This window comes from Lithobates pipiens, unplaced genomic scaffold, assembly GCF_037356315.1.
Source record: "Lithobates pipiens isolate NorthernLeopardFrog02 unplaced genomic scaffold, aLitPip1_a1.2 Scaffold_16, whole genome shotgun sequence".
Classification (NCBI taxonomy): Eukaryota; Metazoa; Chordata; class Amphibia; order Anura; family Ranidae; genus Lithobates; species Lithobates pipiens.
This window is the reverse complement of record NW_027507748.1, coordinates 567,311,029-567,323,584: the sequence shown is the minus strand read 5'-3', so window position 1 is coordinate 567,323,584 and position 12,556 is coordinate 567,311,029.

Genomic DNA, 12,556 nt, shown 5'->3' with positions numbered 1-12,556 from the left:
GTGCCAGGACTCCCTGTCCACGGGGTTCTTGCAGGGCATGAAGCCCTATCCTGGGATGTGACTATGGACATAAAAATAAACTAAATAGGCTATTTGCACGCTTAAAATAGAAACCGAATACCCAGATTGGGGAATTGCGTAAAAAGTAAAAAAATGTCAGTAAAATCTTCATTTTGAGAAGGTTTAACCGACCAATCAATGAGGGGCAAATGTCGCCAATGCGTCCAACCGTGTTCTGACTTTAGATGATAAGGGGAGTAAGTTAAGCAACGTCTAGACTCACTCTAGAGGAAATGCGGCTTCCTAAGCATTTAACCACTTAACAACCGCCCATTGCCGATTAACGGCTTCAGGGCGGTTGTTTAACTCTGAGAGGCCGTTAATTAACGGCCTCCCAGAATTCTGCTCTCGCGCGCCCCCTGGGGTGCGCACACGAGAGCATCCGTGATCGCCGGGTCCAGTGGACCCGGCGCATCACGAATCACGGTAAACGGCCGCTCATCGCGGCCGTTTACCACGTGATCGCTCCGTCAAATGACGAAGTGATCACTTGTAAACAAGCCGGCGTCATGTTATGACGCCGGTTCCTCCCTCCCCCTCTCTGTACCGATCGGTACAGCGGAGGGGGAAGAGATCGGTGTCAGCAGCGATGTGGGCTGCATCTGCAGTGCCCACATCGCTGCTCACCGAAAATTAACCCCTCGATTCCCTGCATTACTCTGCAATACCCTGCCATTACTCTGCATTACTCTGCAATACCCTGCCATTACTCTGCAATGCCCTGCAACACTCTGCAATGCCCTGCAACACCTTGCAACGCCCTGCAACACCTTGCAACGCCCTGCAACACCTTGCAACGCCCTGCAACACCTTGCAACACTCTGCAACACCCGCCAATACCCTGCAATGCTCTGCAACACCCGCCAATACCCTGCAACACTCTGCAATGCTCTGCAACACCCGCCAATACCCTGCAATGCTCTGCAACGCCATACTCTGAGATACCCAGCCATACTCTTGAGATACCCAGCCATAGTCGGTGATACCCTGCAATACCCAGCCATAGACATCCCCCGCCCTCGGGTGCTTCTACCGAATCGCTAATACGATCAAAGCCAGAATCTTTTTTTTTTTTTTTTCAGGCTTCCCAGCTTAGAGGTGAGATGCGGGGTCTTATTGACCCCACATCTCACTGTAAAGAGGACCTGTCATGCCATATTCCTATTACAAGGGATGTTTACATTCCTTGTAATAGGAATAAAAGTGATCAAAAAAATTATTTTTGGGGAAAAAAATGTCAAACTAAAATAAATAAAGTAAAATGAACAATAAAAAAAATGTTTTTTTTTAAATCGCCCCTGTCCCCATGTGCTCGCATGCAGAAGCGAACGCATACGTAAGTCCCGCCCACATATGAAAACGGTGTTCAAACCACACATGTGAGGTATCGCTGCAAAAGGTTAGAGCGAGAGCAATAATTCTAGCCCTAGACCTCCTCTGTAACTCAAAACATATAACCAGTAAAAAAAATTTAAATCGTCGCCTATGGGGATTTTTAAGTAGCGACGTTTGGCGCCATTCCACGAGCGTGTGCAATTTTGAAGAGTGACATATTAGGTATCTATTTACTCAGCGTAACTTCATCTTTCACATTATGCAAAAATTGGGCTAACTTTACTGTGTTTTTTTTTTTTAAGCACAAAACTGTTTTTTTTCCAAAAAAAAGCATTCGAAAAATTACTGCGCAAATACCGTGTGAGATAAAAAGTTGCAAAGACCACCATTGTATTCTCCAGGGTGTTTGCTAAAAAAACATATATAATGTTTTGGAGTTCTATGTAATTTTCTAGCAAATAAATGATGATTTTTACATGTAGGAGAGAAATGTCAGAATTGTCCTGGGTGCTCCAGAACACCTGATGGCGCTCCATGCATGTTGGGCCTCTGTATGTGGCCACACTGTGTAAAAGTCTCACACATGTGGTATCGCCGTACTCGGAAGTAATAGCAGAATGTGTTTTGGGGTGTAATTTGTGGTATGCATATGCTGTGTGTGAGAAATAACCTGATAATATGACAATTTTGTGAAAAAAAAGTAAAAAGAATCTTGATTTTGCAAAGAATTGTGGGAAAAAATTACAACTTCAAAAAACTCATCATGCCTCTTACTAAATACCTTGGAATGTCTTCTTTCCAAAAAGGGGTCATTTGGGGGCTATTTGTACTTTTCTGGCATGTTAGGGTCTCAAGAATTGAAATAGGCCGTCAGTACTTCAGGTGTGATCAATTTTCAGATATTGGCACCATAGCTTGTGGACTCTATAACTTTCACAAAGACCAAATAATATCCACCAATTTGTACTTATTTTTACCAAAGATATGTAGTGGTATAAATTTTGGCCAAAATTTATGAAGAAATAATTACTAATCTGCAAAATTTTCTAACAGAAACAAAGAAAAATTCATTTTTTTACAGAATTTTCGGTATTTTTTCTTATAGCACAAAAAATAAAAAATCCAGCGGTGATTAAATACCACCAAAAGAAAGCTCTATTTGTGTGAAAAAAAGGACAAAAATTTCATATAGGTCCAGTGTTGCATGACTGAGTAATTGTCATTCAAAATGCGAGAGCACCGAACGCTGAAAATTGGTCTGGTTATTAAGGGTGTTTAAGTGCCCAGTGGTCAAGTGGTTAAACCAGGGGTCTCAGAATGGTGGCGCTCCAGCTGTTGCGGAACTACAAGTCCCATCTCAAGTCTGCCTATGGGAGTCTTGCTTGTAACTGTCAGCCTTGCAGTGCCTCATGGGAATGGTAGTTCTGCAACAGCTGAAAGGTCCACCAGTTTGAGACCCCTGAAAACTCGGAGACCCAAGGGATAAAAACTTCCTCAGGACTCTGCCCTTTTGACCTAAGATGCTTGTGTAATTTCAGTGAGCTGTATGGTTTGCACATTTGAAGCAAATATCCCAGCTCTTTCTTGGCAAACACAAGGTATTTCTGAGTTGCTTTACAGTGTAATCGAAAAAAGAATTATTGCTGTCTTTCCCTTTGTTGTCAGTGTTATCACGGGGACAGGTATTTAGGAGAGATGCCCCAAAACTGGGGCTTCAGAAGAGGTGACAAGGGTTCTAATGCTTCCACACGATCCAAATCTAATTTATAAAAAATGTAGCTGGAATTACACTTGAGGCTTTTTTTTTCATCTACCAACCACTCTAGGATTTTATAATCTCTTCACATATTGCTCATTATGACATATTTGTAGTGGTGATCCCTAATATTTTTCTTAATCATTCTTTCTGGACCTACAGGTGGTTGGACACAGGTAAAAGCTTTTGCTGAGAATCTCCTCCCCAACCCCCTGTGTTCCCTTTTTTTATTTTTATTTTTATTTTTTTCCTTCTTCAGCTTTCACATCTTGCATAACCACTGCATCACCTGTATTAAACATACAATGACAAAGCAGTGTTCTTAGATAAAAAAATGCTGCACAAAACAGTAAAAATTGCAAAGCTAACATGTTTTCTTGGAATTGGCAATTATCACCTTTTAATCGAGGTAGAAACAATAGAGGAATTCTATAGTCACAGCATGCAATTTGATTTTATAACATCAGCAATGTCATAGCAATACGAATAAATGTTTGACAATCCAATATAATAAAAAATGTATACCCTTTCATGTTGTGATTGCCGCTCAACATTTGGCATGCTCTGCAGGTTCTCCTCATCTTTTTACATAAAGTTCTAAGGACTATATGTCCCATGATACCTTGCTTGCCTGTAAGCAGTGATTCATGTACTGACTCTGTCGTATGAAACTACTATCGGCACAACTGTAGTTCAAAGGGCAAGGCCAAGGCTCTGTACTATCAGAAGATGTATTGGGCACAGTAAAAGGGAAGGATCAAAGAAGTCTGGATCAAACAGCCTTTTTACACAATGTGGAGGATTAACCCCTTCGGTTCCACAGTCAGTATAACAAGTATGCTTCATCATACAGACTGATTTTTATTGGTTGCTGGTTAATAAGTTTACAAAATTTCAAGATCATTCTGATTAATAAGAGTAGGCTAGAAATTGAAATGTTTTAAATTTGTCAGCTAGTATTTAGCAGTTGTTTGCTTTTAGCAGCTTAGTCTGTCGTATGCCCCAATCACACATGTAGTGGGAACAAGCGTTTTCACTCGCGATTTTGTGTGTCCTACATAGGCCACCTGGGGAGGAGGGGGTGTGGCTTTTTCTTGAGCCTGATCCAGCTTTGTGCAAGAGAGCAGTGTCTCTTGCCGCTGTCTCCCTCCTCATCCTGCTGCTGTCAAATGCTGTGATGAGGGGGTGGGGCTGAGTCGCCCAACCTGTGTCAATAGACTGGGCAGCTCAGAAGCGAGCATGCACAAGTGCTTCCATGGAAACTGGCTTTTTCATGGGGGCACTCGCCAAAGAGGAGGTGCCTGGAGTGCTGTGGGAGAGTCCCAGAAAAGGAGGATTGGGGCTGCTCTGTGTAAAACCATTGCACAGAGCAAGTATAACATGTTTGTTAATTAAAAAAACAAAAACAAAGGTTTAATTTTGCTTTAACCACTTCGACTGCCCACCGCATATATACTGCAGCAGGGTGGCTCTATTGTGCGAAACTACGTACCTGTACGTTTAGTGCAATAGATACTGTGGGAGCACCTGCTTCACGGAGCGGCAGCCATTCGGCGGGTGCGGCAGACCCGATGTCTGCTGGTCACCCACGTTCGCTCCACAGAGAAGTAGAACGGGGATCTGCCTATGTAAACAAGGCAGATCCCTGTTCTGACAGGGAAGTACATAGAGATTTGTTCTTTGTAAGCAGTAATAAGGATCTCTCTGTTCTTCCTGTCAGTCCACCCCCCACACAGAAAACATTCCCAGGGAGCATACTCAACCCTTTGATTGCCCCTGATGTTAACCCCTTCCCTGTCAGTGTCATTTATACAGTAGCAGTAAATTTTTTTTTTTTTTTTTTTTTTTTTTTAGTACTGATCACTGTATTGTCACTGGTCCCCAAAAAGTGTCACTTGGTGTCAGATTTGTCTGCTGCAATGTCGCAGTTCCACAAAAAAAAAAAATCGCTGATCGCCCCCATTACCAGTAAAAACAATAAAAGTCCATAAATCCTATCCCATAGTTTGTAGACGCTATAACTTTTGCACAAACCAATCAATATACACTGGTTTTTTTTTTTCTTCTTTTTTTTTTTTTTACCAAAAACATGTAGCAGAATACATATGGGCCTAAATTGATTAAATTAGATTTTTTTTTGGGGGGGGGGGGTGTATTATGGCAGAAAAAAAAAAATATTGTGTTTTTTTTTTTTTTTCAAAAATTTTTTTTTTAATAGGGCAAAAACTAAAAACCGCAGAGGTGATCACATACCACCAAAAGAAAGCTCTATTTGTGGGGGAAAAGGACATCAATTTTATTTGGATGTGATGCTGCAATTGTCCGTTAACCACTTCAATACAGGGCACTTAAACACCTTCCTGCCCAGACCAATTTTGAGCTTTCAGCGCTGTCGCACTTTGAATGACAATTGCGCGGTCATGCTACACTGTACCCAAATTAAATTTTTATCATTTTTTTCCCACAAATAGAGCTTTCTTTTGGTGGTATTTGATCACCTCTACGGTTTTTATTTTTTGCGCTACAAATAAAAAAATACCGAAAATTTTGAAAAAAAAAATATTTTTTTTGTTTCAGTTTCAAAACTTTGTAAATAAGTACGTTTTCTCCTTCACTGATGGGCACTGATGGGGCTACACTGATAAGGCGGCACTGATGGGCACCAATGTGGCACCAATGTAGTGGCACTGATAGGCGGCACTGATGGGCGACACGGACGGACACTGATAGGTGGCACAAATTGGCACTGATAGCTGGTACGGATGGGCGGCACGGATGGGCGGCACAGATGGGCATGGATAGGCGGCACAGATGGGCATGGATAGGCGGCACAGATGGGCATGGATGGGCACTGATAGGCGGCACAGGTGGGCACACATAGGCGGCACAGGTGAGCACACATAGGTGGCATTGGTGCTATATCCTATAGTAATGGATGCCAATCAGTGCCAAACAATAATGCATGCCAATCAGTGATGCCCATTGTGGGCACTGATTGGCATCCATTATGGGCACTGATTGGCACCCATTGTGCTGACTGGCATCCATGGTGGTCTAGGGAGGATTACCTTTTCCCTGGTGGCGTCCCTGGTGGTCCAGTGTGGGCATCCTCGGGGGGGCTGTGCTGATAATCGATCAGCACAGACCCCCCCTGTCAGAGGAGCAGCCGATCGGCTCTCCTCTACTCGCGTCTGACAGACGCGAGTGAGGGAAAGCCGATCACCGGCTCTTCCCATTTACACTGTGATCAGCCGTGATTGGACACGGCTGATCACGTGGTAAAGAGTCTCCGTCGGAGACTCTTTACCGAGATCGTAGTTGCCGGGTGTCAGACTGACACCCCGCAACAACGATCGCCGCGATGCGCGCCCCGGGGGCGCGCAGCGGCTCATAATCCTGATCACGTCATATGACGTCCGGTCAGGATTATGAAACCACTTTGCCGCCGTCAATTGCCTATAGGGCGGGCGGCAAGTGGTTAAAGTAACAGTGCCGTTTTTCAAAAAATGGCCTGGTCATTAAAGGGGCTGAAGTGGTTCATCTAGACACAAACAGTATAGATTTGATCTGTTGGGGAACATTTAGAAATGTTACACCTTAAGTCACATAGCTGCTAATCTGCTGTGAGATGCATCACTGCCTATGACTGCCTGGTGTTACTACTGAGCCACAAACAATGCTGGAGAGGAAGCTCTACCTCATAACCTAAAAGTCTCCCTATTTCTACTTCATCCACTCTGTGGATCTTTGCTTCATCAACCTCTCTCCCTGCATCTTAAATATTTCCCCACCAATCATCAGGGGCAAGCTCTGACAGGAAGCAGAGCTCTACGTTTACCTAGATGATCACCTTCATACAGATTGGGCAGAAAAAGGTATAGTATGTCATTATTTAGGAAAAGATCAGCTGGGGGAGCCTATAGGCAATATCTGTAACTAGTCCGTTGTCCTTCCACTTGCCTGTAATTAACAAAGCTTCCACAGTCCAGGTGTTTGCCTTAAAAAAAAAAAAAAAAATCCTGTCAGCTTAAAACATGTTATACACCATAGTGCCTGTGTTGTGCAATTTAGTCCCCTGTATCACCTAAAATACCTGGCTGATCCTGCCTGGTTCTGCCCTCCCCCTCTAAACTGACCAAATGTTATCATACCTGCTGAGCCCTGACACCGTGGTCCATTTACATGCCTCCATCATCCGCTGTCTCTCCTTGCTCCCTCTCCCCCCTCCCACCCTGCTTGCCTGTCAGCTACTGTCATGGCTGATTGCTTCCCTCCTGCAGCAAAAATGATTGATTTCTTGCTATAATCCCCTATATTACATTATGTGCCCAATGCAGGTTTATCAAAAATATGTCTCTTCATACCAAATACTCCGCCCGCTGTAGCTGTTGGAACGGGGAAGACGGTGGTGGGCAGTCACGTGAGCACTGAGTGGCGCTCTGAAATTTGGTATAAAGCTGCATTTTCTCGATAAACATGCACTGGGGCACATACAGTAAGAGAACAGAGGGGATTGTGAGAAGAAAAGTGGTTTTACAACCACTTTAAGTTTCAAGAAAGTGTTCTGTATCACCTAACCGCAACCAGTGGCTAAAATCTTTAAATCTTTTAATTGTATCTTTTAATTCGTTTCATCTGCTATAAGGACCATGGAGCACTGATTTATACTGTGTGGGGTATATATTGCAGCATGTGCATGATATTAAAGCCTAGTGCAGGCAGACTAGTACTGTATTGCTGTGGTATAAAACATTATTAAGCCATCCATGGATGGATCAAAATTCAGCTAGTTCAGCATCGACCAGTCAAATGCCAATGCACCTATGGGCAGGCTTGTTGTACATAATATGAATCTCTTGATCGACTTCTGTGCAGATTGATGAAATATTTTTTTTCGATCAGTGCCTCCGGTGGTACAGATGAGTGTATTCTGACCGTAAGGAACTCTCCTCTCTCAGAATACAATAACTTCTTTGGAGGGATTCCTCCATCCACTTTGAGGCCCCGTTCACACCTGAGCATTTCAGGATTGGGGTTTAGGCTGAGACTGCCACTTGTCTACACAGAGCAGGTCTTGTTCTGATGTGTGGCTCTTGGGATCAGGGCAGAATTGCTGTGATTCTCCTAGCAATCTCAAAACACAATACAATTGCAAAACATAAGTTCAAGTGCCATTGTTTTTAATGGCACTTAAAATGTGGTGTGGTTTTGCTGTGATTGTTGCATGGCAAATCGCATTGCATGAAGCTTGTCGCCCAAAAGAAGCTCCTGCTCATTTTTGGGCAACAAGCTTCACGCAATGTGATTTTGCGTCAAAACCACGCCACGTTTTAACCGCTATTAATAAAGGCACTGAACCTGTGTTTTGTGATTGTAGTGCTTTTTGAGATCACGGCTGGAATCGCAGCCATTCTACCACAGACCCAAAACTCCCAGGTGTGAACATAGCCTGAGATTGTGGATGAGGGAAGCAATTTTATTTTATTCAACCTGGTTGAAGAAAAGAGAGTGCATCCTGTATTACCTGCTTTAGGCTCATTGCTTTGTGCTATAGGGCTATTACATGTGCAATTGAATACCAGTGCTGCTTCCCTGCAACATATAGTCATAATCTTCCTTTCATCTTCCTTTCTTTGTGCTATGGGACTTGGTCTAATGTGCTGTGATTGCAAATAAAGAATAAGTACTGAGAACCAGTATTACTTGTCTGCACAGCATAACAATTAACTACCATTTACTGTTTATCATTGCTTTGTGCTGGGGGTCGTCTTATACTACAGTTGCTGCATTTTAGACCAAGCATCCAGCAGTATATCCATTTGTAAAGTAATATTCGTAGCTGTGTGCGCTTGGGCTTATCCTACAGCAGGTATACTATAAAAGAATAGGCTGGGAGTTGGGCTGCAAAATTTCGGAGTTGGCTTTTCGGTATTTACAACTTTGTGTACAACTTTACTTATTTGTGCTTTGCAATGCCATGATATAAAATGGAGTATCACATGCTACTATTTAAAAGAGAAGTAGGGGTTTTTTTTTTTTTTTTCCATTGCTTAATCCTGATGAGCTGCTAATATCTAATAAATCTTTCTTGCCCTCGGAGAAGTGCCCCGTTTCTGCTAAAATAGTTAATTACCTGATGTTTGCTCTTTGCTCGTTCCCGAGACTTCATCCAACACCACAGAGCTGATCCCCCTCCTCCTTGTTGTAGACAGAACGATCTGAAAACACATTCAGGAAAGCAGCAGGCATTAGTGAGTGTAGAGGTCGGTGATAGTGCTCTCTATAGTGTACTATATTCTACTTTCCTGCTAAAATTAAAATGCAAAGAATACAATTTTAAAGTAAAATACAACACTGGCTTTTGTTAGTATTGCCTGCATTCACTGTAAAAGAATTAGAGCTAATATTGTGATGTCATCATTTTTGTATTGGCTATTCAGATCCTGCTATGTGAATAAGGTAATGGAGCCTTCCATGTACATATGCTAGTTTCACACTGCTAGGAGTACAGGGGATGGGGATGATGGGACTGTAGAGGGAGAACAGGGGATGATGGGACTGTATAGGAGTACAGGGGATGGGGAGGATGGGACTGTATAGGAGTGCAGGACATGGGGTCGCATGATGGGATTGTATAGGAGTACTTGGGGATGGGGGGGTGGGGATGACAACGGTGGCAGAGGGATGATTTGTATGTACAATAAAGGAGACTGGGGACATATCGGGGGCCACTTTAGATGTGGGGGATTTGTCAGTCTCCCATCATATGTGCTATACAAAGGTATGATCTCTCTACACATAGCACTGTGTTGATTTCAGAGAACAGACACAGGTCACTATGCTCCTTGCCAGGTCTCCTCTTCTCTTATAACACAGTGCTGTGTGTAGAGAGATTATTTGTGGTGATTTCTTAACATGAGAAGTGCTCAGTGCCTCTCCGTCCTCCCCATCATCGGCTGGAGGAGATGCTGACAGAACTTTGATATTCCTGTGTCCTCTGAATTCCCCCTCCCCTTCACTCATTCAAAGCCTGGGGTGGGGAATTCGGAGGACACAGGAAGGAACATAAAAGCCCAGGGGAGAGGTTTTGGAGCTTGCAGATAACAGCCAGGGAAAGGTGAGGACTTCACTGCTTGTATCACACTGTCTCTGCTTCCAGGTTTTAGCTGGGGACATGCTACCATGGAAACAGTGAAGAAAGTTCTTGCTCTAGATAGCAGCCTGGGTGTGCACCTCTTCATCAGGCACACCCACATGTCCTCTAGAGGGAGGGACTGAAGGAGCAGCTGGATTGTGGAGCTGTATCCACCCCTTGCAAACTGTTGAACAGAGAAAGAACTGTAAAGCCGCGTACACACGGGCGGACTGTCTGGCCAACTAAGTCCGTCAGACAATCCGACAGACAGTCCGTCCTACTTTTGAATGAACGGACTTGACCACACACGATGAACAGACAGTCCGTTGAAAGCTTGCGCGATGACGTGTACAGCACGTACGACGGGACTAGAAATACGACGTCCAATACACTGCAATGCAACCTTCGGCCGTGTAAATCCTTTCTGAGCATGCGCCATACTTAGTCCGTCCAACTTGCCTACTCACGAGCGGACTGTCCGCTGAAACCAAAGTTGGACGGACAATATTACGGAAATTCCGAAAGGCTTTGTCCGCCAGACAGTCCGCTGAAAAAGTCCGCTGAAGCCCACACACGAGCGGACTGTCCGCTGAAATGTGTTTCAGCGGACTAAGTTGGACAGACAGTCCGCCCGTGTGTACGCGGCCTTAGGCTGATTCTGAACTCTTCAAAACTCTTCAAAAGACTTTTCTACAAAAACTAAAGGGCGGAGGGAAGAAAGAAATACAATGCGGGTATGAGGGTAACCTGTACTACCTATTTATTTTCTTACATCAGAGGACACAGAGGCATAGTACTTACTATGCGGGCTATAGGGCCACTTATAGGTGATGGACACTGGCACGCCCTAAGGCAAGAAGTGTACTCCCTATATAACCCCTCCCGCTACTGTGAATCCTCAGTTTTTTCGCCAGTGTCTAAGGTGTTGGTCACGAGTAAAGGTGTGCTGTGCTGAGCTCCACTGGAAGCTTCCCTGCTCGGGCTAGCCATGCTGACCAGATCCATTCTGATGTCCTTTCAGGAGCTAAATGAATGGTACCCAGGCCTCATGTCCGAAGAAACAAGGTTTTGCTTGGGAACGCTTCTCTTTTAGAGAGCTGGACCCTGGGATCCAGTACTTTTTGGTAGTAAGGCCATAAAGTTTTTTTTACTGGCAGGGTGCTGTAGCAGGTCCAGGATTGTGGGTAACTTGAGGTTCCCCTGTTCCTGAAGGTTTCGGAGCCAACCATGAAGGGTGAAGATTGGGTTTTATCTCAGATAACCCTGCTGTGAGGAAAGAGAAGGGAGATTTTCTCAGGAATTTCTCCTTCTATGTATAATGCTGTCATGCCTATGTGTCGCCACTGGGAGCTGTATTGAGCACTTGCCGACCTGATGCTGGAAACAGCGCAGAAGCCTTCATTTCTCCTCTCCAGCCACAAGCAGATCCTTCGGTAAGAAAGGGGGGTCTGGTTCTCCTGCGCCCCCAATGTTGGTTTTTCTCCTCTTCGGGGGAGTGATATGCCAAAGCAGTTTCCTTTCCTTCTGTTGGCCACTCGGCAAGGGATTTACCCCCCACCATCTCTGCTGTTTCACAGGACGCCGCTCTCACGGGAAAACATTTTCCTTTGAAAGGAAAGGGGGTGTAATTTGTGTGGGGGATGTGGCTAACCGCGTCAGACGCCAGCCACATGTGCAGGAAGTTGTTAAAGCACTGTATGTGTGTAGCTGCTGCTGGCTGTGGAGGGACAGAGCAGGACGATGGCTTGTTTCAGGTTGGCGACACAGGCTTTTTTTTTTTCCCCCCTTTGACACATTATACTTTACCAGGCTAGGATTAATGGCAGCTATTAGCGGTAGACTATAACCTAGCAGTGTACATTCTTTTGCCAGTAGTTCCTCTGGTTTATGCTTCAGGCTATGAGTGGTAATGGGACCAGGAACTCCTCTAAGGGTTCTAAAGGGTCAATGGTTTCACAATAAACTAAATCCATTTCCAAAAGAATGTCATCCTCCTCTGAGAGGGATGCTGCTGGTCAGATTGAGCCGTCACGGGTAACTGTTGTTGCAGCTGCGCTAGACACTTCAGTCCCTGTATATATCACACTAGAGGGTTTTCTTCTACCATTTGTAATGTGGAAAGAAGATTGATGCTATATCTCTCCATAGTGGGGCCAAACATAGCAGCAGATTCCTATCTAGGCCCTCTTATTGAGGTACAGGAGGCTGGGGATCATGTAGATCTTCTCAAAGAAGATACTTATTTACCCTCTTCCAAGGATACTAATATA